At 42.2% G+C, this 27537-nt stretch overlaps 1 protein-coding gene across 1 annotated transcript in view; it reads right to left on the bottom strand.

Annotated features, from left to right (window-relative positions):
* Positions 1 to 18564, bottom strand: part of ACACA (acetyl-CoA carboxylase alpha) — a 233868-nt gene extending 215304 nt beyond the window's left edge. Inside the window, 1 exon segment of the mRNA XM_059997545.1 lies at positions 18436 to 18564. The gene's annotated coding sequence lies outside the window, so the exon portion shown is untranslated.
* Positions 18565 to 27537: the final 8973 nt, after the last annotated feature.

The raw sequence follows: 27537 nt of genomic DNA, 5'->3' as shown, positions 1-27537 counted from the left end.
AGGCTAAGACTTTTCCTCTAAGTGGACAAATAATGGAATTGACCCCTGGGGAAGGCTCATATAGCTGCTGTCTTATCCCCTCCAAAAGAAGGCCTTTCCACAGACCCAGTTGTAGGATATTCTGCTTAGTCAAATAAACATTTCCTTCATTATAGCAAATGTTGCCAATGTCAAATTTTCTTTTATTTAAAAATACATATAATTGACCCTTGAACAACAGCAGTGGTTAGGGGTGCTGACCTTCCACACAGTCAAAAAGCCGTGTATAACTTAGAGTGGGCCCTCCGTATATGCAGTTCCTTCAAATCCAAGATTCAGCATCCACAGATGTGACCAACCTTTGGTTCTACAGTAATTGCAGTATTTACTACTGAAAAAAATATCCACGTTTAAGTGGACCCATGCAGTTCAAACCCCTGTTATTTAAAGATCAACTATATATGTTCTTGAACTTTTATTTGGGGACTCTTGAAAATATCTGCAGAAGGCTTTCCATGTTCCTGAAAAATGAGTTAAAGCTAATTATAGATAATGCACTTATTTATTTAGATATTTCTCTAAATAAAATAGAACAGATTTTACCAAACTTAGTAAACATGTTCTCCTTGAATTCAAATGACACGGTATTTTCCAAGCAATTCTAATTAAAGAGGCAGCAATTAGTCTTCATAGCCACTGATAAAAGTATCCAACCTAACACAACATATCCTTGCTCTTTAAGCCATAGTAACTTCATTGAAATTTATTCAGAAAGAATCACTGACTTTTCCTCTTCATTTTTGTCATTTTATTGATGAACTCTTAAATGGATTTTGGTATTAATTCAGTATCCATAAGAGAATTATACACTTTTTCTTAAGCCATATTTTACTTTCCTGCAAGTTTTGAATTTTAAAATGACAAGGACTTGTGTTCCAACTTGTGAGATAAATAATGTATATTCAAAGATAAATAATATTTGGTCCCTGGCTAAGTGGCTGTGGACACTTAAATAAACAGTTACAGTACTATAATAATTTCTAGGTGTAGAAACATAAAAGAAGGGTACATTATCCAAACCTGGAGGTGGTAATGGTGAAGAAAAAGATCAAAGAAGACTGCTTGGAGTGGGAAGGCATTAGCAATGAAGAACTAGGGAGAAAAGCAAGGAGGGAGAGGAAGGAGCATTCCATGTAGAAGAAATCACTGAATAAAGACCTAGATGGGGACTTCGCTAGTGGTGCAGTGGGTAAGATTCTGCACTCCCAATGCAGGGGGCCTGGGTTCTATCCCTGGTCAGGGAACTAGACCCTGCATGCATGCCACAACTAAGAAGCCTGCATGCCACAGCTAAGAAGTCCACATGCTGCAACTAAATGATCCCGCATGCTGCAACTAAATATCCCACATGCCACAATGAAGATCCTGCCTGCCACAACTAAGGCCCAGCACAGCCAAAATAAATAAATAAATAAATATTTTTTTTAAAAAGACCTAGATGGTAGAGGGACTTCCCCAGTGGTCCAGTGGTTAGAACTCCACGCTTCCGCTGCCAGGGCCCGGATTCATTCTTCAATCCCTGCTCAGGGAACTACACGGGGTGGCAAAAAGAAAAAAAAAAAAACAGCAACGTATTTCTTTAGGGTATGATAGTCAGAGAAAATAACATGGTGTACTTATCTGTCCTATTCCTCATTTCTCAGTCCAGGGATATAGAATATTTATCAAGGAGGAAGCTGGTACAAACTTCTCACCTTTCAAGAAATCTTTAATGAAGTCTTGCCAAACTTTTGGATAAGGATGGTAGGTTGAACACATATCCACTTTTGCTCCTGCCTGAAATCCCACTAAAACAACAATCAAGGAATTTTTTAAAAGCCATAAGCCATAAAAAGACACTCCTTCCCACCTCACCCCAAAAAAGTCAGGGGAGACAATAGCAAGATAATTTTCTTAGAAGGCAGATGGAAGAGTGATAAATGACTACACAAACCGAAGAAAACTAAATCATGAGCCATCTGTGGTAAACTTAGAATAAATAAAATTTACATCATGGAATCTCCAAAATGTCCAGGAAGTGGAAGTGAAAGATGGAACTATGAAGAGGACTGGCTGAAATTCCATTTCAGAAGCTTCAGATCCTTAGATTTTCTTCCCAGCTGTAAAGCCAGGTGCCTGCTGCTCTACCATCTTGGTAAGAGACTGAAGATTTATACTCTAGAGAGGGTTAAATGGAGGGTTTCTAGGCTGAGGGATGCCAGCAACAGTAAAGGGGAAGGCACCATATTGAAAATGGAGAGATTAAGTAAACATGTTGAGTAAGACCTCCCAGCCTTCTTTCCCTAATTTTCACCCTCCAGGAGGAAAACTGAAGGATCCTTCTTTGCAGAATCTAACCAGACCAACGAAAAAAAGCCTCAAGTAGAACATTAGAGATCCCAAATTAAGATGCCCAATTAGATCACCCACAGTGAAATTAACAGTCAACAAGCCTCATTTATATTTTCATAATCTTGAATCAGCTTTTCAATCCTCTCTAAATTGTAGCAGTCAATTAAGGATTACTAGATGTCTAAGAAAAACCTCCAACATGAAAGAATTTTTAAAAAGTAATGACTACCTGTAGAAACAAACTCAACTTGGGCTTCCCTGGTGGCGCAGTGGTTGAGAGTCCGCCTGCCGATGCAGGGGACATGGGTTCGTGCCCCGGTCCGGGAAGATCCCACATGCCGCGGAGCGGCTGGGCCCGTGAGCCATGGCCACTGAGCCTGCGCGTCCGGAGCCTGTGCTCCGCAGCGGGAGAGGCCACAACAGTGAGAGGCCCGGGTACCACAAAAAAAAAAAAAAAAAAAAATGCAACTTGAAGAGATTATGCAAAAAAAAAAAAAAATTAAAATTAGGGGGAGGGGAGGGGAGGGGAGGAGGGCAACCTGACTTCTGTGGTATTTTCCCCCCAAACACATAACCCTAGTATAATCATGAGAAAACATCAGACAAATTTGAATTAAAGGACATTCTACAAAATACTTGAACAGTCCTCTTCAAAACTGTCAAGGTCATTAAAAAAAAAAGACTAAGAAACTATCACAGATCAGGGGAGACTAAGGAGACATCACCACTAAATGCAATGCCGTTTCTTGGATTAGATCCTGGAACAACAACAATTAAAAAAACACATAAGTTTTAAAAAAAACTGGGGAAACCTGAGTAAAGTCTATAGTTTAATTAATAGTACTGAACCAATGTTAACTTCTTGGTATTGACAAAAGTACTGCAACTATATAAGATATTAACATTAAGGGAAGGCTGGTGAAGGGTGTGCAGGAAACTTATGTACTCTCTTTACAGCTTTCCTGTAAGTCTAAAGTCACTTCAAAATTCAAAAAAATTTAAAAATTTTAATTTTAAAAGACTATCATTATCCTGAGAGAACTAAGAGAAGATATTACTTACATGAAACACAATGGGATATTTTTAAAAGAAACATTTAAAGAAAAGAAAGAGTTCTCAAAAGTTAAAAATACAATCACAGCAATGAAAATACTCAAAACAGAGTTAGAAGATAAAGTTAAGAAAAATCTTTCATAAATCAGAATAAAAAGACAAAAGGATGGACACAGCCTCATCCACCAGCAGAAGCAAGAAGAACTACAATCCTGTAGCCTGTGGAACAAAAACCACATTCACGGAAAGACAGACAAAATGAAAAGGCAGAGGGCTATGTACCAGATGAAGGAACAAGATAAAACCCCAGAAAAACAACTAAATGAAGTGGAGATAGGCAACCTTCCAGAAAAAGAATTCAGAATAATGGTAGTGAAGATGATACAGGACCTCGGAAAAAGAATGGAGGCAAAGAGCAAGAAGGCGCGAGAAATGTTTAACAAAGACCTAGAAGATTTAAAGAACAAACACCTAGAAGAATTAAAAAACAAACAAAGAGATAAACAATACAATAATTGAAGTGAAAAATACACTAGAAGGAATCAATAGCAGCATAACTGAGGCAGAAGAATGGATAAGTGACCTGGAAGACAGAATGGTGGAATTCACTGCCACAGAACAGAAAAAAGAAAAAAAAAATGAAAAGAAATGAAGACAGCCTAAGAGACCTCTGGGACAACATTAAATGCAACAACATTCACATTATAGGGGTCCCAGAAGGAGAAGAGAGAGAGAAAGGACCCGAGAAAATATTTGAAGAGATTATAGTCGAAAACTTCCTTAACATGGGAAAGGAAACAGTCACCCAAGTCCAGGAAGCGCAGAGAGTCCCAGGCAGGATAAACCGAAGGAGAAACATGCCAAGACACATAGTAATCAAACTGACAAAAATTAAAGACAAAGAAAAATTATTAAAAGCAACATGGGAAAAAGGACAAATAACATACAAGGGAACTCCCATACGGTTAACAGCTGATTTCTCAGCAGAAACTCTACAAGCCAGAAGGCAGTGGCAAGATATATTTAAAGTGACGAAAGGGAAGAACAAGATGAAGGAAGTACCAGATGAAGGAACAAGATAAAACTCCAGAAAAACAAGCAAAAAACTCTGTACAACCGGGCTTCCCTGGTGGCGCAGTGGTTGAGAGTCCGCCTGCCAATGCAGGGGACACGGGTTCGTGCCCCAGTCTGGGAAGATCCCACATGCCGCGGAGCGGCTGGGCCCGTGAGCCATGGCCACTGAGCCTGCACGTCCAGAGCCTGTGCTCCGCAACAGGAGAGGCCACAACAGTGAGAGGCCCGCGTACTGCAAAAAAAAAAAAAAAAAAATCTGTACAACCAAGATTACTCTACCCAGCAAGGATCTCATTCAGATTTGATGGAGAAATCAAAACCTTTATAGACAAGCAAAAGCTAAGAGAATTCAGCACCACCAAACCAGCTCTACAACAAATGCTAAAGGAACTTCTCTAAGTGGGAAACGCAAGAGAAGAAAAGGACCTACAAAAACAAACCCAAAACAAGAAAATGGTCATAGGAACATATGTATCAATAATTACCTTAAATGTGAATGGATTAACCAAAAGACACAGGCTTGCTGAATGTATACAAAAACAAGACCCACATATATGCTGTCTACAAGAGACCCACTTCAGACCTAGAGACACATACAGGCTGAAAGTCCGGGGATGGAAAAAGATATTCCATGAAAATGGAAATCAAAAGAAAGCTGGAGTAGCAATACTCATATCAGCTAAAATAGATTTTAAAATAAAGAATGCTACAAGACACAAGGAAGGACACTATATAATGATCAAGGGATCAATCCAAGAAGAAGATATAACAATTATAAATATATATGCACCCAACATAGGAGCACCTCAATACATAAGACAAATGGTAACAACTATAAAAGAGGAAATCGACAGTAACACAAAAATAGTGGGGGACTTTAACATCTCACTTACACCGAAGGACAGATCATCCAGACAGAAAATTAATAAGGAAACACAAGCTTTAAATGACACAATAGACCAGATAGATTTAATTGATATTTATAGGACATTCCATCCAAAAACAGCAAATTACACTTTCTTCTCAAGTGCACATGGAACGTTCTCCAGATAGATCTCATCTTGGGTCACAAATCAAGCCTCGGTAAATTTAAGAAAACTGAAACTATATCAAGCATTTTTTCCGATCACAATGCTATGAGATTGGAAATCAGTTACAGGGAAAAAAACGTAAAAACCACAAACACATGGAGGCTAAACAATACATTACTTAATAACCAAGAGATCACTGAAGAAATCAAAGAGGAAATCAAAAAATACCTAGAGACAAATTACAATGAAAACACAACACTCCAAAACCTATGGGATGCAGCAAGAGCAGTTCTAAGAGGGAAGTTTATAGCAATACAATCCTACCTCAAGAAACAAGAAAAATCTCAAATAAATGATCTAAACTTACACCTAAAGAACTAGAGAAAGAACAAACAAAACCCGAAGTTAGTAGAAGGAAAGAAATAATAAAGATCAGAGTAGAAATAAATGAAATAGAAACAAAGAAAACAATAGCAAAGATCAATAAAACTAAAAGCTGGTTCTTTGAGAAGATAAACAAAATTGATAAACCTTTAGCCAGACTCATCAAGAAAAACAGGGGGAAAAAAAAAAAGAGAAAAGGATGAATAATAAGAGAGAAAAGATGAGAGTATTAGAGAACTTATTCAGAAGGTCCAACATATGAAGAAGAGGCGTTCCCAAAAGCAGGAACAGAACAAAATAGTGGAAAGCCTTTAACTGATGTAATAATTCAATAAAGTTCCTAAAACTGAAATGCATAATTGCCAGATTAAGAAGGTCCATCAAAGGCATACTACAACAAACAAAAACAGACACCAAGGGACATCACTGAAATTTAAAAAAGTGAAGACAAAGAGAAGATCCTATAAGCCTCCAGAGAGGAAAGAAAGGCCACATACAAAGGAGCAAGAATCAGAATGCCCTTCAGACTTACCAACAAAAACAGTGGAAGCCTAAAGGTAGTGAAACAATGCCTTCAAAATTCTGAAGGAAAATTATTTCAAACCTAAAATTCTAGATCCAATCAATGTTTCAACAACTGTGAGGATAAAGATAGTTTTAGACAGAAAAATCTCAAAATAATTACCTCCTAGAATGAAGCAATTAGAAACATATTTCATTTTACAAATGGCAGTGCCATAATTGATACAGCCAAGAATCATAAATGTATGTTAAAACCACTGGGTAAGAGATTATTCAAAAACAGGATATTCCTGTGGTCTTAAAAAAATCACCTTACAGAAGAAGACTCTGGGAAGATGGTATAGTAGGAAGTACTAGGACTCTGTCTCCCTACCTAGACAACACTTGCACCGGCAGAATCTGTCTGATGTAACTATTTTGGAATACTGGAATCTACTGAAAGCTTGCAACTTCCAGGGGCAGATTTTGGAGGTTAATTGTGGTTAATTATGGTCAATTGCATTTCTTAGTATAGCAGCAGCTATCCATCCACCACCCTCAGTTACATGGCAGTTATCACCCAACTGTGTACATGTTTCTGGAGCAACACACATGCAGGTTGCGGGAGCCAAGTGGGAGAAAATAACCCTGTCTTCCAAACACTGGGGATCTGTGCTCTGATCACTGATTGCTGTTTCTGATCACATAGGTGGAGACAAAGAGGTAGACAGCCACAATTGTTACACCTCCTCTCACTGTTGCAAGTCCCTCCTCCTCTAGCTGAAGTGACTTCTAGGGGACTTAAAGAACCAGTGCCTTTTTATGTCCCCTTCATTTTCCTTTTTCCCCCGTTTGGGAGCCAGACACTAAACACTAGTACATTCAAAAACTACTGCATATACAGGGAAAAATTAGAAAGTGACTTAACATGCCCAGAGGAAGACTCAGGAAAAGACTTGAAGAGACCTAAAGTTTATACCTCAGGTTGACCTTCAACACAGAGACAGCCTACAACAGTCAAAGAAACAAAAATCATGATAAGAAAGCATCAAATTCTGGGAAGAAAGAGAATCTGATTTCCAGAGTTACCACATTATTAGAATCAAATGTCCAGTTTTCAACAAAAGATCACAAGGCATACAAAGCAAGAGGAAAATATGGCCATTTCAAAAACAAAAAACAAAAAACTTAAACCAACAGAAACTGTTCCTAAAAAATACCAGAAAGTAGATATTCTAGACAAAAATGTTAAAACAACTGTTTAAAAGTTACTCAGAGAACTAAAGGAAGATGGGGAGAAAGTCAAGAAAACAATGTCTAAATAAAATGGAAATATGAATAAAGAACTAGAAAACCTAAAAAGAAACCAAAAAGAAATTCTGCAGCTGAAAAGTACAATAACTGAAATGAAAAATTCACTAGGGGACTTAAAGGCAAACTTGAGCAAGCAGAAGAAAGAATCTGCAAACTTTAAGACAGAACATGTAAATTATCAAGTCTGAGAACAGAAAGAAAACAGATTGAAGAAAAGTGAACAGAGACTAAGGGAGCTGTGGGACACCATCAAGAAACCAAAATATGTATTGTGAGCTCTCAGAAGGAGAAGTGAGAAAATAACAGAAAATATTTGAAGAAATAATGGCTGAAAACTTCCCAAATTTGATGAAATACATGAATATAAACATAAAAGAAGCTCAACAAACACCAAGTGAGACAAACTCAAAGTGAGCAACATAGACATACTTTATAATCAAACTTTTAAATGTCAAAAGACAAGGAGAGAATCTTGAAAGCAGCAAGAGAAAAATGACTCATCACATACAAGAAAACCTCAGTAAGATTACACGCAGATTTCTCATCAGAAACTTTGGAGGCCAGAAGGCTGTGGGCCAATATAGTCAAAGAGCTAAAATAAAAAGCTATCAACCAAGAATCCTATATCCAGCAAAGCTGTCCTTCAAAAGAGAGGGAGAAATTAACACATTCCCAGATAAACAAAAGCTGAGAGAGTACATTACCACTAGACTTCCCCTGCAAGTAATGCTTAAGGGAGTCCTTTCAAGGTGAAATGAAAGGACACAGACAGTAACTCGAACCCACAGAGAAGTAAAGATTTCAATAATGGTAAATATATGGGTAATTACAAAAACTAGCATTATTGTAATAATGATTTATAACTTATGTTTTGTTTTCTACAAGATCTAAGAGACTAATACATTTAAAGAAAAGCAACAATCGTTAATCTAAAAACTAGTATTATTGTTACGTTGGTTTGTAACTCCAAATCTTGTTTTCACATAATTTAAGAGACTAATGCATTTAAAATAATTATTAGTGTATGCTTTGGGGCACACAATGTATTAAGGTGTAGTTTTGTGACATCAGCGACCAAAAGAGGTAAGGACAGACCTGTAAAGGAGCAGAGTTTTGGTATGTTATTGAAGTTAAGCTAGTATAAATTCAAATTATGGTGTTATAACTTTAGCATTTGTTAAACATAATACCCATGGTAACCACTAATAGCTACAGAAAATATACAAAAGGAAATGAGAAAGAAATTTAAACATCTCACTATAAAAACACAACTAAACACCAAAAAAAAAAAAACCCACAAAAATACAAAAGAAAAATAAAAGGTTTAATACCTACAAATTCAATGCAATCCCTATCAAAATCTCAAGGACATTTTTTGCAAAAATAGGAAAAACCTATCCTAAAATTCATATGGAATCTCAAGGGATCCTGAATAGCCAAAAAACATCTTGAAAAAGAACAAAATGGAGGACTCACGCTTCTGATTTCAAGACCTGCTACAAAGCTACCATAATCAAAACCATACGGTATTGGCATAAAGACAGACGTAAAGACCAGTGGGATACAGAAGAGATCCCAGAAATAAACCCTTGCATTTTTGGTCAAATGATATTTGACAAGGGTGTCAAGACCATTTAATGGGGAAAGGACACCTTTTTTTCAACAAATGGTGCTGGGAAAACTGGATCTCCACATGCAAACAAATGAAGTTGGATACTTACCTAAGACCATATACAAAAATTTAACTCAAATGGATCAAAGACCTAACGTAAGACCTAAAACAATAAAACGCTTAGAAGAAAACATAGAACAAAAGCTTCACAACATTGGATTTGGCAAAAATTTCTTGGCTATGCCATCAAAAGCACAGGTAACAAAGGAAAAACAATAGACAAATTGGACTTCTTAAAAATTAAAAAAAGTTTGCACATTAAAAGATTCTATCAGGGCTTCCCTGGTGGCGCAGTGGTTGAGAGTCCGCCTGCCGATGCAGGGGACATGGGTTCGTGCCCCGGTCTGGGAAGATCCCACATGCCGCGGAGCGGTTGGGCCCGTGAGCCATGGCCTCTGAGCCTGCGTGTCCGGAGCCTGTGCTCCACAACGGGAGAGGCCACAACAGTGAGAGGCCCGCATACCGCTAAAAAAAAAAAAAAAAAAGGCTCTATTAACAGGGTAAAAAGGCAATCCAAAGAATGGGAGAATATATTTGCAAATCATATAACTGATAAGGGATTAATATCCAGAATATATAGAGAACTCCTAAAACTCAACAACAAAAAACAACCCAGTTCAGGGACTTCCCTGGTGGTCCAGTGGTTAAGACTCCACCTTCCAATGCAAGGGACACGTGCTTGATCCCTGGTCAGGGAACTAAGATCCCACATGCCCAAGGAAACTAAGCCCGTGCTCCATAACTACTAAGCCCGTGTGCGCCACAACTAGAGAGAAGCTTGTGCACCACAGTGAACAGCCCACATGACGTGACCAAAAAAAAAAAGGATCTCATGTGCCGCAACTAAGACCCAACACAGCCAAAAATAAATAAACAAATAAATAAATAAATATTTTTTAAAAAACATAAATCAATTCAAAAATGGGTGAAGGACTTGAAGAGACTTCTCTCCAAAGAAACATACGAATGGCCAATAAGCACAACATCAATATCCTCAAATTACTTACCATTAGGGAAATACAAATCAGAACTAAAATGAGAAGCCACTCCACAGTAATTAGGATGACTACTATCAAAAACACAGAAAACTGGGCTTCCCTGGTGGCGCAGTGGTTGAGAGTCTGCCTGCCGATGCACGGGGACACGGGTTCGTGCCCAGGTCTGGGAAGATCCCACATGCCGTGGAGCGGCTGGGCCCATGAGCCATGGCCGCTGAGCCTGAGCGTCCGGAGCCTGTGCTCCGCAACAGGAGAGGCCACAACAGTGAGAGGCCCGCGTATCGCAAAAAAAAAAAACAACAGAAAACAAGTGTTGGTAAGGACGTGGAGAAATCAGAACTCTTCAGGTACTGTTGGTGGGAATGTAAACTGGTACAGCTACTGTGGAAAACAGTAATGGTGGTTCCTCAAAAAATTCAAAATAGAATTGTCGTATGATCCAACAATTCCACTTCTGGGTATACACCCAAAAGAACTGAATGCAGGATCTGAAAGAGATATTTGTACACCCATGTTCTTAACAGCATTATTCAGAGTAGCTATAACTTGGAAAAAACTCCAAGTGTGCACTGATGGATGAATGGATAAGCAATATATGATATATACATACAATATTATTCAACCTTAAAAAGCAATATGCTACAAAGTGAATAAATCTTGAGGATGAAATAAGTCAGTCACAAAATGACAAATACTGTATGACTCCACTTATATGAGGTACTTACAGTAGTCAAAATCATAGACCGAAAGTACAATGGTGGTTGATGGGGGCTGAGGGAGAGGAAAATGAGTTATTGTTTAAAGGGTATAGAGGTTCAGTTTTACAAGGTGAAAAAAGTTCTGGAGATAGATGGCAGTGATAGTTGCACAGCATTATGAATGTACTTAATACCAAACTGTACATTCTTAAATGGATAAGATGGTAAATTTTAGGACTTCCCTGGTGGCACAGTGGTTAAGAATCCGCCTGCCAATGCAGGGGACACAGGTTCAATCCCTGATCTGAGAAGATCCCACGTGCCGCAGAGCAACAAAGCCTGTGCACCACAACTACTGAGCCCACATGCCACAACTACACACCTAGAGCCCGTGCTCCACAACAAGAGAATCCACCATAATGAGAATCCCGCTCACAGCAATGAAGAGTAGCCCCCCACCTCAGGCTTCCCTGGTGGCGCAGTGGTTAAGAATCCGCCTGCCAATTCAGGGGACACGGGTTCGAGCCCTGGTCCAGGAAGATCCCACATGCCGCGGAGCAACTAAGCTTGTGCACCACAACTACCGAGCTTGCACTCTAGAGCCCACAAGCCACAACTACTGAAGGCCGCGTACCTAGCACCCGTGCTCCACAACAAGAGAAGCCACTGCAATGAGAAGCCCACGCACCGCATGCAAGAGTAGCCCCTGCTCACTGCAACTATAGAAAGCCCCCGCGCAGCAACAAAGACCCAACTCAGCCAAAAATAAATAAATAATTTTTTAAAAAGATGGTAAATTTTGTTATATATATTTTACCACAACAAAAAAAACTGGAAAGTCACCTCACAGATTACATGTTAATTAATGTAATTAAAGGGAACAGGGACTTTTACAATGAAGAAATATGGTGGACACCATCATAACTAGGTGTTCAAATTAAACTTCACCAATAACAGGACAAATGGACATTAGGTGCTTCTTGGTGTGATGCAGTTAGAAGTATACGATACTACGAGTAGTATCGTATACTTCTTCTATCGTATACTTCTTCTATCGTAGTATTTTTGACAAAGATGGTTAACTTCAATCTAATAATGATGAAATTGTCAAACAAACCCAGGTTATAGGAACTTTTACAAGACAACTGACTTGGAGTCTTTAAAAATGTCAATGAAAGATAAATGCTATGAAAGACAAAAAAAGAGTAGGGTGACTGTTCTACATTAAGGAGACTAAATACACTTGAGAACCAAGCGTAATAAATGACTCTTGACTGGATCATTAATTAAAACATACACAGTTATAGGGAATTCCCTCAGTCCAGTGGTTAGGACTCAGCACTTTCACTGCTGAATTCAATCCCTGATCGGGGAACTAAGATCCTGCAAGCTGCACAGCGTGGCCAAAAACAAAAACAAACAAAAAAACCATACACAGTTATAAAGGACATTACTGGGTCAAGTGCAGAAATGTAAAAAAAATATATATATATATATATATATACATATATATATATATACATATATATATATTAGATACTGTATGCCTATATATTAGATATATGAACTTTAAATTTGGGGAATCTATAATGGTAAGTGGAAAAATATTTACCTCCCATGCACGCTTTCTCAGGATGCCACTGGAGAATATTCTCCACCAAAATGAGGGAATAAACCAATAATGGGGAAAACATGGGAAATAATTTCTCCATAGCAGAGTAGAAATAAAGAGAACCCCCAGAATGACAGTGAAGAGTAAGCCAGGACAACAGCTATGTACTGGAAGTAGAAGGCAGACAATTTATAGGTTGGAGCCAGTCAGAAGACTCTAAGATTTTACAGAAGATAAAAATTAATAGAATAGCTGATCATCTCAACATTCTCAGAGATTTAGAAAATGATGAAGAGTAAGGTTGAATAAATGACAGATCGGTACAGAGAAAACTAAGCAAAAAAAAAAAAAATCAAGACCATTATTAACTCCAAGGAAAGAGTTGTACAGGAAAGAAATCATGGGATTTTATGCAACCAAATTGTGTATAGCAGTTACACATTCATAAAACTGTAAAGACTGAATATTGATAGAACAAAAGTTACAACATAACTTGACTGGGTAGTTGATAGTGGGAGATGGGAAAGGCAAAGGTGAACAGTGAGGGTAAGGAGAGGAAAGAGAACCAAATCCTCATCTTCCACAGTAGGAATCCAATTAATACCTAAAAATGAAAAATCAAGATGTAGGAAGACCAGTTTTTTATTTACAGACAAAGGGGTGTAAGAAATATATCAGCTAAAATAAATGAAAGTGGGAAGGGGCTAAGGACTGCTGTTTTATTGTAACAAACTTTGTGGAACAATATGACTTTTATTTTTTTAATAAATTTATTTATTTATTTATTTTTGGCTGTGTTGGTTCTTCGCTGCTGCCCGCAGGCTTTCTCTAGTTGAGGCGAGCGCGGGCTATTCTTCATTGCGGTGAGCGGTCTTCTCATTGCGGTGGCTTCTCTTGTTGCAGAGCATGGGCTCTAGGTGCGAGGGCTTCAGTAGCTCTGGCACGCGGGCTCAGTAGCTCTGGCACGCGGGCTCAGTAGCTGTGGCTCATGGGCTCTAGAGCACAGGCTCAGCAGTTGTGGCACACGGGTTTAGTTGCTCCACGGCATGTGGGATCTCCCCGGACCAGGGATCGAACCCGTGTCCCCTGAATTGGCAGGCAGACTGTTAACCACTGCACCACCAGGGAAGTCCCAATATGACTTTTAAACTATGTACACATATCACTTTGATGAAAATAAAAATGTAAACAGTTCATCCTATAATGTTAAGTGAAGAAGCCAAAGATGAAGAATGGTGTGTAAAGTAAGTATAATTTGTATTAAAAAGTTGGCAGAGTGGGAAGAGAATACATGAGCATCTGTTTGAATATGAATAAAATCTTTGGTAATTATTAAGAAATAATTAACTTGAAATTTAAATTAACATGTCTGATAATTACTATTAAGAAATTATAATAAGAAATAAATAACACTGCTTGACTCTGGTAAGGGGAACTGAGTGGCTGCAAGACAGTTAGGACAGAGCCTGTCACTGTATACGCTTTTGTACATTTAAAATTTTGAACTATGTGAACATATTACTTATGTATTAGCATAACTAAAGATTTTAAATAAGTTTAATGAAAGGCTTTACCCATTAGTTTCATGCTACTCTGACTCATCTCATATCTGCCTGAGCATTTAAGTAGACAAATGGCACGTCATTCACTCATTTATTAATATGTGTTACTGTGTAACTGACTCTGTCGTCTCCTCAATGAATAGCTGGAAGTTTTCAACAGGAGTATCAGATAAAATATTTTCATATTAAGTGTAAAGCTGGACTAGAAAAATCCTAAGGTACATTCAAAAACTAAAAGTTCTCTTCAGTACTCGGATTTTTATAAAATGGAATCAAAGGGAAATTAAACAGCTTGCCTTGTCAGGCCCAGGTACTACTAAATGCTGAAGCACAAAACACAAACAACCCAGCTATCTGTCATCTTGATGCCAATTTACTGATATAACACCTAGTAAACTTAAAAACTAATCAAGCTCCTATCAACCTACTAACCCCCCAACATGTGTGCCAACTTATATGACTTAAGGACAGATTTGAGCAGTCTACAAAAACTGAGGGTAATTTTTAGGAACTCCATTAATGAGTGCATTCCCTATTTCTACCATAAGAGATAGCCAAATATTCATAAATGAAACCTTATACTTCTTGAAAAAAATTCTCTAAAACTGAGTCTGCTTTTCAAACTTAACTCCATGAATTCATTCAGAATTTTCAAACTTCATGTTACCATTTCCAAAAATGAAAATCATTATACAAGCTTATTCTGTCTGGGATGACCACTCTGCCACGCAATTTCAATTCCTGATGTCATGTGATGGTAAACACTACTGTGGTTCCTTATATAAAGGAGGGTGAGTGCAGCATGCTGAAAGGATGGAATAAGCCTAAATCCCAAATAACATCATTGGAAGGCCGAACCAATTGGGACCACCAACCTTTGGGTAAGGCATTAACATCCCTTGTTGTTGAAGTCTCTTTTCACTTGCTTCCTTAAACATCCTGAGACTAGAGGCTAAATGGCTTTATGGTAGCGTGAGTAAATAACAAACTGGTAAGAGAACTGGGTATCATTAGAGCATACACAGTAAGATTGACTTGTTGAACTCATAAAAACCCATGCCCTATCAATCAGATTCATACTCTTTGTGTAAGTGAAGTGGCCTTATGACACTACTTGTCATAGTTGCCTCTATTTAACATCATCTCACACAGTCCATTAGATCCAAGTAAAGTAGTGAATACTCACTAAATTTTAAAATTAGTGAAACAAACAAAAAACGAGTTAAGCAATAATCTGTTAAAGTGGAAGATCAATGAAGGCTTCCTTTAAAAATGTTACTCACGGGCTTCCCTGGTGGCGCAGTGGTTGAGAGTCCGCCTGCCGATGCAGGGGACACGGGTTCGTGCCCCGGTCCGGGAATATCCCACATGTCGCGGAGCGGCTAGGCCCGTGAGCCATGGCCGCTGAGCCTGTGCGTCCGGAGCCTGTGCTCCGCAACGGGAGAGGCCACAACAGTGAGAGGCCCGCGTACCGCAAAATAAATAAATAAATAAAATAAAATAAATAAAAATGTTACTCACCTCAATAGTTAAATTTTTTTTGGCCAGTGAGTGTTTGGTGTTCATTTACTTCTTCACAATCTTATTGTTTTAAGGGCTTGGAAAGACGCTTGATGTGTATCTGCTGTTATTATTAATCTTTAAGAACATGTTAGAAATGATATAAAAACTTTTTCTGAATTGTAAAAAGACTCCTCCAACTAGAAATACTAAATTCCAATGTATTATTCCAATAACTTTTATTTTAATTTACTTCTTTTCTAAACCAAGACTTTTAGGATATTAGCTATCAAAAAAAAAATTTTTTTTTAAGAAAAAAACCACTAGCCCCTGACCTGTTAAACCAGTCTGTGTGACAGGTAAAAAAGTTTCCTAGAGCTTCCCTGGTGGCACAGTGGTTAAGAATCCACCTGCCAATGCAGGAGACACGGGTTCGAGCCCTGGTCCGGGAGGATCCCACATACCGCGGAGCAGCTAAGCCCGTGTGCCACAACTACCAAGCCTGTGCTCTAGAGCCCATGAGCCACAACTACTGAGCCCATGTGCCGCAACTACTGAAGCCCACGCGCCTAGAGCCCGTGCCCTGCAACAAGAGAAGCCACTGCAATGAGAAGCCCACACACCACAACGAAGCGTAGCCCCGACTCGCCGCAACTAGAGAAAGCCTGCGCGCAGCAAGGAAGACCCAACGCAGCCAAAAATAAATAATTTTTTTAAAAAAGTTTCCTAGTCATTGACTGAAAAGGAAATAGAATGTTACGTAGTGATCTACACCTGAACCATGTCCACAGCACTTTGAAAAGGTAAGGATCTGATGAGAGAGTTTTAAGACTGGCTTTCGCAATGCCAGTTCTTTGACATAATCTAGTCATCTGAACTATAAGATCATTAAGCCAAATGTCACAATTTCTCAGTATTTCTTCAAACTTTAAAAATAATTAAATCTTATGCTAGATGTATTTCTATTCTGCACTGGTAATTCAAAACAAAACTTCTACAACATGTAAACACAAGGGACTTCATAAATTCTTTGCCTTTGACATCTTTCATATGCCATTTTCCAATGTTTGGTAATTTTTTTGGAGTCACAAGAGTCCTCCTGTTATTGGAAATGAGGAAACCGAGGCAGGAGAAGAGAGTTGCTATTTTGTAGTAAGCAGGCATCCTGCTCTATTAGACCACAGTGCTTTTTTAAAAGTGCCTATCAAGGGGCTTCCCTGAGCTTCCCTGGTGGCGCAGTGGTTGAGAGTCTGCCTGCCGATGCAGGGGACACGGGTTCGTGCCCCGGTCCGGCAAGATCCCACATGCCGCGGAGCGGCTGGGCATGTAAGCCATGGCCGCCGAGCCTGCGTGTCCAGAGCCTGTGCTCCGCAATGGGAGAGGCCACAACAGTGAGAGGCCCGCGTACCACACACACACAAAAAAAGTGCCTATCAAATAGGCAGCACAGAAAGTCTTCTCCTCACAGACATCCAAGGCATCCCCACCAAGAAGCAAGAGACAGAGCAGAGAATTCCTACCCCCCCCCCACACCCCAGGAAGAAGAAAGCATGTAACCAAAGCATGCTTCTCAATCTGCACTGTGGACTGGGAGAAAAAAAAAGAATGAAAACAGAGTCAAGGGGGACCAACTTCTGAGACTCAAGACTAGGCTATTAGGTTTGTTTCACACATTGGGAAATTACTGAAACACTGCTTAAGGAGAAATGGAATCAGGAATTCCTGGGGTCTTTTGATTTCAATCTTAAACCCCCAAACAAAAACACCTAAAGTTAAAGTATTTCGGCAACCTGAGCAGTTTTTAGCTTATTCTTACTTGTTTCTATAAAACCCACAAGGCCTACTTGGAGTCCCTGATATTTAGAGCTGATTCCAAGTGTCGGCTAGCGGCCACCTTCCCGCGTCCAAATCCAAAAATAATGTTGGCGCTGACCCGGGCAAGACCTTCAGGCACGTTTTCCTCTGGAATCATTAGCCTCACACCACCTTGCGACGTCCTATCTCCGATAGCTTCCCTTGGTAAGTATGGCAAAGGTGAGGGATAGAGTTAAGAGCAGGCATGTACCTTTACTACGTCCCACACAGAAAACGTAATAAAACCCTGGGAGCAGGAACTGGCAAGGGACACCTCGTCCGGCCCTGGCTCCCACCACGATACAAAGACACAGCGAGAGCAACAGAAGCCCGGGTCTCTGCACCCCACACCTCACTCTGCAAAAGAGGCAGAGTTCCAGCGCAACTGAACCCAACCCTCAACATCCCCTTCCCACGTGGGTCCTTCTCCCTTTCCCGAGCGCAGGGTCCCATTAGAGACAGGGGTCTGGAAGGGATCAGACCACGCCGGGGCTGGGGCGGGAGGATGAGGGGACCCGCTCCAGGCAGTCTCACCAGCCCCTTCCTAGAGGCCCTGGGCTGTACACCTCCCAGTTCCGGGGTCTGAGTTCCCACGCCCGGAGACCCCAGGCCCCCCAGGTCTCCCCAGAGGGGAACTCGAGGCCCCAGAACTGCGGGGAGGGCTGGGCTGCCAAGCACCGGGTCCAGACGGGATGGAGTCCGGGCCGCGTGCAGCGGAAGATGGGAGGCGGCCCCTCGCAGCCGCCGCCCCTCCCCGGGGCCCAGCCTCTCCCGGTCCCGGATCGCAGGCTCCGGGGCGGCCCTCCCCTCACCTCAAGGCGGCGGCGGCGTCCGAGGTCCGGCGGTACCGGAGCCCCTGCGCGGAGGCGGTGCTGGGCGGGAGGAGACGCCGGCAGCCCCGGCGATGGCTGACAGCCGCGCAGCACCAGGCCGGCCCGGCACACGGGGGAGGGGCGGGGCTTCACGGCGCCGGCCCCGCCCCGCCCCCGCTCCCACCTCAGCCGGCGAGCCCCGTGAGGTGACTACGTCCGGGGTTACTCGAGGCCGTTCACCTCCGACCCCGCTCCCGGCGGCGGCGCGGGCCGGGTGGCAGCCAGGAGAGGCGCGGGCCGGGAGGGCCCGGCGACAGCCAATGGGAGAGAGGCGCGGGGCGGGGCGACGTGAGGCGATGCAGATGGTCCGAGCGCCGCTCTGCCATTCGGGGCCCAGCGGCTAGAGGGCGGGCGGGTCCCGGGTGGCCGCGGGCCCTTTCTCCGGGGGCGGTGTGCGGCCGGCCGGGCGCCTCCCCCTCCCGGCACGAAGGGGGAATGGGGGACTGGCCCCACACGCCCCTCCCACCCCTGAGAGACGCGGGGGTCTGCCGGCTCGCTGCGCGGGAACGGAGCCCGGAAGGGATCAGGACTGACTGGGGCTGGCGGTGTGCGTGAACACCTCACCGTGTTCAATCCCAGCGCCCCGAAGAGGTGGGTATCGCATCCGTGAATTGCCCAGGATCACACAGCGTGGTTTCCAAGTTAGTGCAGGCAAATTAACGCCTGTTCTGGGACAACATAACCGGCCTCGCTGGGCTTGCCCGCCCCAAAGGAGTCTGAGGGGCTGGATCCTGAAGCATTGAGGGGAAGCCTCGATGAAGGAAGCTCTGTAAGAAGAGCAGGGTGCCAAAGGACAGGCTCCTGTGCCTGCCCCGAGCCCGGAAAGTGATGGCAGTCAACTCCTGACTTCTCCGAAAGTAACCTCCACGGTGGTTACACCAGGCCTTTGAGAAGCAGCCAACCAATTTTTCTAGTTTTGCCAGTTATTTTATAGCAGGACTTTCATGGTGGCTGTGTGTTGAAAATTAATAGTAACTGGAAAGAGTCCCAACATATAATACAACTATAGGGCAGGAGAGAAAGAAAATTAGAGAAAATTGCACTTCAGAAGAATGGGTGAGTTTAACTCCTTCCAACCCTGCCCAGAGTACTTTTCTGATCCTTGCACAAGCTTGTGCTAAAGGTCCAGAGGCACAGAGGATGACAGTTTGGTGCCAGAAGAAGTTCTGTGCCAGAGGGCGAAAAGTGAATAGCGTATAGATACACCACCTGAGGTCAGAAGTTCTTGGGTGGAAGCAGAAGCAGGAGGATGGAAAGGGTGGTCAACAGGAAAGAGTATTCATCTAGGAGCCCTCGTCATACCACTAGGTGCTGGCTCCTCCAAGAGTTTACCAACCTACTTTAAAATAATAGAGACTGGAAACAGAAATTTAGAAAGAAAATGTGAACTTTACAGAGAAGTGACCCATGTTTCACAATAACTGTCATTAGGTACATCTGTCAGTTGAACAAAGAGCGGAAAATCACGATGTAAAGATAACTGAGCAAAACCTCAAGGTTTAACAAGATGTTTGACTTGACTGACTCGCAGAAGAAAAAAAAAAAGTCCTGGGAAGAGGGAAGCTTTGCCTCTCCCTGATAGTGCTCTATGAAAGAAGTGACTTTGTAAAGATCCAGAAATCTTGAGGTTGCCTGTTTTATTTTTCATCTACCTTTCCTAGTTCCTATTACGTATAATAGGTTCTTTCTTAGCGGTTTTGCTGTTTATCAGCCTCAGGAGCACTGCAAAACCAGGGAGTGGTGCTCAAAAACTGTCCTTATGGGAAACTTCAGCAAGCCCTTACATGGCCTGCTTTTTGACCTCACTGAACTTTTGAAGTAACTGAGCTCTCTAAAGAACTAGCCAAGGAAAGGCCTAATGAATGAGCTGCCGTGAAAGAAAATGAAGAATGAGTTAGGATACACCACTTACATATGATATAATAATCTAATTATTGTTATCAAACGGTAAGACAACTGGGCAGAGAGGTATGTCTCTAAGACAGTACACCTGGAATTTTAACACCTCCTAAGTGTTGTGCTGTTTGGTGCATGCCACAACCTGCCTATCTCTACTACAGGCTCTTTAGAGCTGTTTCATGGGTACTTGCCACACAAGCTTATGTCTGTAAAAAGTGGAGGAGGAAAGCTAAAGGGTGGAGAGAACTTTGTACAAGACTAACAGGTGTGACAGAAGGGAGTGAGTGGCACATTTCGAGATGCTGAAACTAGAGGCTGTAATGGGCTGAATTGTGTTCTAGGCTGAATTGTGTTCTAAAATTTCTATGTCCAAGTCCCAACCCCCAGCACCTCAGAATGTGAGTATATTTGGAGATAGGCTCTTTCTTTAAATAGGAAATTGAATTAAAATGAGGTCATTAGGTGGGCCCTAATTCCAAATGACTGGTGTCCTTATAAGAAGAGGAGATTAGGACACAGACACACATACAGGGAAGACCATCTGTGAATCACAGTTGATGAAGCACTTACCAGAATGTGGCTGTTTTGCTGGAGAAGATGGCCATCTACAAGCCAAAGAGAGAAGCCTGAGAAGAAACTCTGCTGACACAATCTTGGACTTACAGCCTCTAGAATTGTGAAGAAATTAACTTCTATTGTTTAAGCCATCCAGTCTGTAATACTCTATTACGGCAGCCCTAGAAAACTAATAAAAGTTCCCAAATATCAAATGGCCTTCAGGTTTTTCAAGAAGGTTAGATAACTTTATCAGGGACTTTTTCCTAAGAATTCTAGCTACCTTCCAACCTTAAAGATGGTCTCTCGGGACTTCCCTGGTGGTCCAGTGGGTAAGACTCGGCATTCCCAATGCAGGGGGCCCAGGTTCTATCCCTGGTCGGGGAACAAGATCCCACATGCATGCCACAACTAAGAGTCTGCATGCCACAACTAAAAGATCCCGCACGCCGCAACTAAGACCTGGCACACCCAAAATAAATAAATAAGTAAATAAATAAATAAATTTTTTTAAAAAAAGATGGTCTCTCACCCTACTACAGGGAAAATAAGAAAAGCCTGAGGGCATCCCTGTCTTTAAGATGATCCCAATCTAGTTGGGAAGACAAAACTAAACACCAAAACAGAGCGTCTAGATCTTATTCCTTAAATGATAACCATGTAAGTTTTATAAGAGCCATAGATAGGAGAGAATAAATTCTCAAATCTGAGTAAGCCCAGAAATACATAACAGTATGTGTGTCATTGTCTGGGACATTTTAGCACTTCATTGTCAATTCTACTTTAGTTTATGGTAGTGTTTCTCAAAGTATGTTCCACAGACCATCTTGAAACAGAATCAGTAGGTGCTTGTTAAAAATACAGATTCCCAGCCCCACTGTAGACTTCTTTTTAAAGCAGTAATTATTCACCCTGGAGTTAAGAACAACAGTTTAGGATTTATCATTATTGTCCCCCTCTTTGCTACCACATGTCTCTGATAAACAGCAATGTGTCCTACACACCTGTACTTCCTGGACAGGAAAGTCTGTCAGGTCAGGCCAAAGTTGAACCAAAGGAGGAAAGAAAGCGCCCGAATAGAAAATGGACCCATGAAGAGCACCCTGTCCTGGTAGCTCTCTGGCCATGGTTCCAAATTCCTTAAGTGGCAATGTCAGTGATGGACCTTTAAGACAGAGGATAGAGGATACACTGGGATGTTATTTACCACTGGTTCCCAATATAGAACATATACTCTTATCCGGCTTCCAGCTCTTGCCATGCCTACTCTTACCTTTGCTTATGCTAGCAAACTCATCCTTCCCCCTTCCTAATTTTCTGAATTTTTCTAGTCCTTAGGAGCCCATTTTCTCTAAGAAGATCTCTTTTACATGTCCAGCTCCTACTGATTTATCCTTCCTCTGAATTCCTCTAGCAATCTGTTCACCACCACGTGGTTCAGCATTAGGCTAAAATTTTTTGTGTCTATGTTGGTTTTAGCTCTCCAGCTGAATTTTAATCTTAAAGGCAGAGAGCATGTCTTATAGTGTGGTACTCCCCCTCCATAGCTAGGTAGAGATATTCGTACGGGCTTCATTGACTAAAATAAAGGCTGGCTCTGTACCTGAGAGGCCACTTGCTCCTGATGTCTGCTTGTCCGTCTTCAGGTCACTTCTGGGAGGCAAAACCTCCAGTAGGATACTTAGCTGCTTTACAGACGGACAGATTTCATCAAGAAAGTCAGTGCCTTGAGCAGAATTGAGGCTCCAGTTGCAAGACAGAAGAAAAAGAAGACACTAAGGCCTTATCAGAACACTATGTTCCTTTGCTCTAGTCAACCGTTCAGGTTTGTCCAGGGTTAAAAGCCTGAGGGAACTTCACACCATAAGGTCAGAAAATGTCTTCAGGGAGGCCACCTTATAAGTCTGGTCCTGATGATGAAAGGTAGGATTACACAACGAAGGACGGTGTTCCCAGTGGAGACTCCCCACGATGTTTTCACATGGACACTTGGGTTTTCACAAGGCATATCAGCTCTCCCTCCCTCCTTATTATCCAATCCCAGACACTTCCAGTCCCTATCTGTGCTATCCATAATTGGCAGTCACCAAAGCCTAGCTGCCTCTTACATGACACCTCCAGCATCTTTTTTTTTAAAAAAAGCCCTTTCTAAGTCCTATACACTTCATAACTAAATACCTAAAGAAAGTATAAGGGGACCTTTATCTGAAGGCAGGGAAAATAACTTGTTGAGGTATTGCCCGATCCTGGGATTCTAACTTTTTTTTTTTTTTTTTTTTTTTTAACGGTACGCGAGCCTCTCACTTCCATGGCCTCTCCCGTTGCGGAGCACAGGCTCCAGACGCGCAGGCTCAGCGGCCATGGCTAACGGGCCCAACCGCTCCGCGGCACGTGGGATCCTCCCGGACCGGGGCACCAACCCGCATCCGCCAGCATCGGCAGGCGGACTCTCAACCACTGCGCCACCAGGGAAGCCCCTAACACTTTATATTGATCAGCTTTAAACCTTCTCATCTCTGACCTCACTCTCCTGCAGGCCTGTGAGAGCGCTCCCGGTGAGCTTACTCCCTGCTCCTGCCTCACCTTCTCTTCAGCTTCCCCAGCGTCTCCATTTCTCCCGTGTCCGACCTAGCTTTCTCCTGCTGCATTTCTCCTGCTACCTCTCCTCCTTCCTTCTCACCTGTCTACCCCAAACAAACACCTTCACCCTCCACTACTATTATTATATATGAAACACAGTAAATAATAAAATACACTAATAATTTTTGTAGAGCCTTTAAAGGAAAACTGAGCCATTGCTCAACTTCCTTTTATCCTTTTCATCCCTTCAGTCTTAAAGTTTCCCTGTATCATAACTTGTGCCAGAAGATTTCAGTGTCTTTTTTTTTTTAAAGACAGGTTTTTATATTATTTATTATTTATTTATTTTTGGCTGCACAGCATGGGGGATCTTAGCTCCCCAACCAGAGATCGCAGAGTCTTAACTACTGGACCGCCAAAGAAGACCCCATCCTGTCTTTTTATTTTTATTATTTTTTAAAATAAATGTATGTATTTGTTTTTTTGTTTGTTTTTTGTTTTGTTTTTTTGCGTCACGCGGGCCTCTCACTGTTGTGGCCCTTCCGGTTGCGGAGCAACATTCTCCGGACGCGCAAGTTCAGCGGCCATGGGTCATGGGAGCAGCCGCTCCGCGGCATGTGAGATCCTCCCAGACCGGGGCACGAACCCGTGTCCCCTGCACCGGCAGGCGGACCCTCAACCACTGCGCCACCAGGGAAGCCCATATGTATTTGTTTTTATTCTTGGCTGCATTGGGTCTTCATTTCTGTGCACGGACTCCCTCCAGTTGCGGCGAGTGGGGGCCACTCCTCGCCACGGTGCACGGGTCTCTCACCACGGTGGCCTCTCCCGCTACAGAGCACAGGTTCCAGGCGTGTGGGCCTCAGCAGTTGTGGCATGTGGGCTCAGTAGTTGTGGCTCACAGGCTCAGTACTTGTGGCCCACGGGCTTAGCTGCTCCGCGGCATGTGGGATCCTCCCGGACGAGGGCTCAAACCCATGTCCCCCGCATTGGAAGATGGACTCTTCATCACTGCGCCACCAGGGAAGCCCCATCCCTGTCTTTTTAAATCTCACCTCTGGTTAACATACTAGACCAGCAAGTAGAACGAGCAACACAAGTCTTGTCTATAGTGGAACTACTGTGCTGATGTGCCCAAATTTCTTAATGAAAACGAAAAGGGGTCTTCCCTGGTGGCGCAGTGGTTGAGTCTGCCTGCCGATGCAGGGCACACGGGTTCGTGCCCCGGTCCGGGAAGATCCCACGTGCCACAGAGCGGCTAGGCCCGTGAACCATGGCCACTGAGCCTGCGCGTCCGGAGCCCGTGCTCCGCAACGGGAGAGGCCACAACAGTGAGAGGCTCGCGTACCACAAAAAAAAAAGAAAAAAAAAAAAAAACCCGAAAAGGAAGAAAGAGGATAAAGGAAACCAAAATGAATGAAAATAAAATGTAGTTTAAATCAATGAATGAGATGGCCATATCAATTGACTAGCATAGTTCTGGGAATGAATACAGGCAAGCAGACCTGAGAAGAACTGGTTCTTGGTATTGGCAATCTTAGCCAACAGAGCAGCAGGGACACAGCCTTCTCTGTGTTCTGCACTGTAAAGGGCTGAGTTCTTTAATCAAGTAAACCAGGCTTTAAATCCTGACTCTGTCACTAATCAGCTCCGTGACTTTGAGCAAATGACCTCCTTTCTGAGCCTCAGTTTCCTTGTCTATAAAACTGAGGTAGAACACATACCTTGTGAGGTTGTGTTTTGGATTAAATGTTATAACCAAAATGTAAAGTTTCTAATACAAAACTTGGAACATAGTAGGCATGCTGAAAATATTACTTTCCCCTTTCTCTCTGGGCCCCTCTCCATTTCCACTAGTGTTCAGTTAAGAACAAAATATCCTATGGACGCTCAATGAATTCAGGAATGATTATGTTATTAAATTCACTACCCCAGGCCAATATTCCCAGGGTAACAGAGCATGTGATCAGGGACCTAGGGTTAATCTGAATCCTTTACCCTTACTTGCAGGGAGCAAGTAAACAGGAGAACTGGCTGTGGCTGAAGCATCAATCAAAGGGTTGGCACTGTGAGGGTATGCCTGGCCCTGCTAGGTCCCACGGTTGTACCACACTGAAAAGGCAATTCGGCCCCTTTGGGACAACAGGAACTTTCATATACTGCAGATGGGAGAGTAAATGGGGACAACATCTTAGAAAACAGGTTGGCATTAATTAGTGAGGCTGAACCCTGCATATGTTATAACCCAGTGTCCATTTCTGGGTTTACACTCTGGAGAAACTTTCAAATGTGCCCAGGAACACTGTTCCTCATGGCCCCAAACTGGAAGCAACCCAATGTCTCTCAGCAGTAGAACAGATAAATAAGTATGGTACATTCATACAGTGAAATATTATAAAGCAATGAGAATGAACACATTATTGGTACACGAAACAGTATGGATGAGTTTTACAGACATAATGTTGAGCAAAGAAAGTCAGACACAAAAGAGTGTGTTTCCCGTTATACATAGTTCAAAAATAGGCAAAACTCATCTGTGGTGGTAAAAAATCTGGATAATGGTTACTCCTGATGGTGGGTAGTGACTGGGAGACAACATAAAGAGAGGTGTATTCACTTTGTGTTATACATAATAAAAAGTTTACTTTAAAAAACATAGGGTATGATCTATCCATTTATGTAAGTGCAAGAGCAGGTAAAAAAATTTTTAAGTATTTTTAGTGATACATATGTAGATAGTTCACTATTTTTATAAATTTATTTATTTTTTGGCTACGTTGGGTCTTCGTTGCTGCACGCGGGCTTTCTCTAGTCGCGGCGAGCGGGGGCTACGCTTCGTTGCGGTGCGCGGGCTTCTCGTTGCAGTGGCTTCTCTTGTTGTGGAGCACGGGCTCTAGGGACGTGGGCTTCAGTAGTCGTGGCGCGTGGGCTCAGTAGTTGAGGCTCACGGGGTCTAGAGTAGTTGTGGCGCACGGGCTTGGTTGCTCCACAGTCAGGACTTGAACCTGAGTCCCCTGCATTGGCAGACAGATTCTTAACCACTGCGCCATGAGGGAAGCCCCGATAGTTCACTATTTTTAAAAAGCATGGGAAAATAATGACTGGGAGAAGGGAAAGGAGTGTGACCAGAGGGACAGACATACAAGGAGCTTCTTAGCTACTGGCAACGTTCAATTTCTTACTTTGGGTGATGATTACATAATGTTCACATTATTATTATTATTACAAATATGCTTATGTCCTATATACTCTTCTATATGTATGCTATATTCCACAATAAAAGAATTTAAAATAAATCCAAACGAACAAATAAAAAACATACACCCTTAAAAGACAGAGTAGCAGAGTGTGGCATTGAGATGATAATTTTAGAGCTGGAAGAGGCCTCCGAAATCATCCTGTCCAACCATTTCATTAAAGGAACTGAAACAGAGGCCAGAGAAGGTAAGTGACTTCCTCAAAGTGATTCAATTACAGAGCCTAAGTACTCCTCCCACAGACCCACCCTGTTTCCTACTGTCTTCCAGAGTTACATCTCTCACCTGCACGCAACATAAAACTCACCTATGTTATAGCTTTTTTTCCTCCTAAATTTGAAATTTTTGTTGTGGGGAAATGAGATCAGGAGAGAAATCCTCTCCTCCACAGATACTGCAAACACTTAGAAAACCAGTCAAAATGTCTGTAACAGGAAAGAAAAAAATGTCTAGTAGTAGAGAAACAGTTCTGGGTCTGTTTTTTCTACTACTGGATATTTTGACTCGTTAATGAAGCTCTCCCACTTCTCTGTACCCCACAGTATGGCTGCCCCAACCTGCAGGCTGACTTTTGGGAAGGGTCTGAGAGTGGGTAAAAGAAAACTTCTGCTTCATTTTGTACGAGCACAAGGTCTCTTTTGGGAAGAGTGAGCTCTTCTGCCACCTTGTGACAGAGAACGAGAATAGCCCTCACAGCCTTTCCTACCCCTGCTCCAAGGTGGCAGCACTGTAACAGGGCATCCAGGAACTA

The sequence above is a fragment of the Delphinus delphis genome, chromosome 19, assembly GCF_949987515.2.
Source record: "Delphinus delphis chromosome 19, mDelDel1.2, whole genome shotgun sequence".
NCBI lineage: Eukaryota > Metazoa > Chordata > Mammalia > Artiodactyla > Delphinidae > Delphinus > Delphinus delphis.
This window is presented reverse-complemented; position numbering and strand designations above follow the sequence as displayed.